Consider the following 773-nt stretch of genomic DNA (forward strand, 5'->3'; position numbering starts at 1 on the left):
CTACAGGCACGCGCCACCATGCCCAGCTAATGTTTTGTATTTTTAGTAGAGACGGAGTTTCACCATGTTGACCAGAATGGTCTCGATCTCTTGACCTCGTGATCCACCCGCCTCAGCCTCCCAAAGTGCTGGGATTACAGGCTTGAGCCACTGCGCCCGGCCAAAAAAAAAATTTTTATAACATCATTTCCCAGTACTGTACATATAGCCTACTCAACTTACGACCAAATCGTGTTACGACCGGTCTGTCGGAACCAATCGTGGTCATAAGTCGAGCACTAGCTTTACTTTTATTTTCAGTGGTTGCTTATTTTCAGTGTTTATGTTATGCATACATAACTTGTCACAATCTTTCTGTAACTAAAACATAACTTATACTGAGTTACATATAAAATAAAAACTATGTAGCACTGTATTTTCCCTTACCCCATTCATTCTTCATAGTATTACTGTCATATATATGTATGTATATGTATGCATATATATGTGTATATATATATTTTTTGAGATGGAGTGTTGCCCAGGATAGAGTGCAGTGGTATGATCTTGACTCACTGCAATCTGCTCTGCCTCCCTGGTTCAAGCAATTCTCCTGCCTCAGCCTCCCTAGTAGCTGGGACTACAGGCACGTACCACCACAACCAGCTAATTTTTTTGTATTTTTAGTAGAGATGGGGTTTCACCATGTTGGCCAGGCTGGTCTCAAACTCCTGACCTCAAGTGATCTACCTGCCTTGGCTTTTGTCATATATTTTAAATATATATACATTATA

Source organism: Cebus imitator, unplaced genomic scaffold (genome assembly GCF_001604975.1).
Source record: "Cebus imitator isolate Cc_AM_T3 unplaced genomic scaffold, Cebus_imitator-1.0 Scaffold439, whole genome shotgun sequence".
Classification (NCBI taxonomy): Eukaryota; Metazoa; Chordata; class Mammalia; order Primates; family Cebidae; genus Cebus; species Cebus imitator.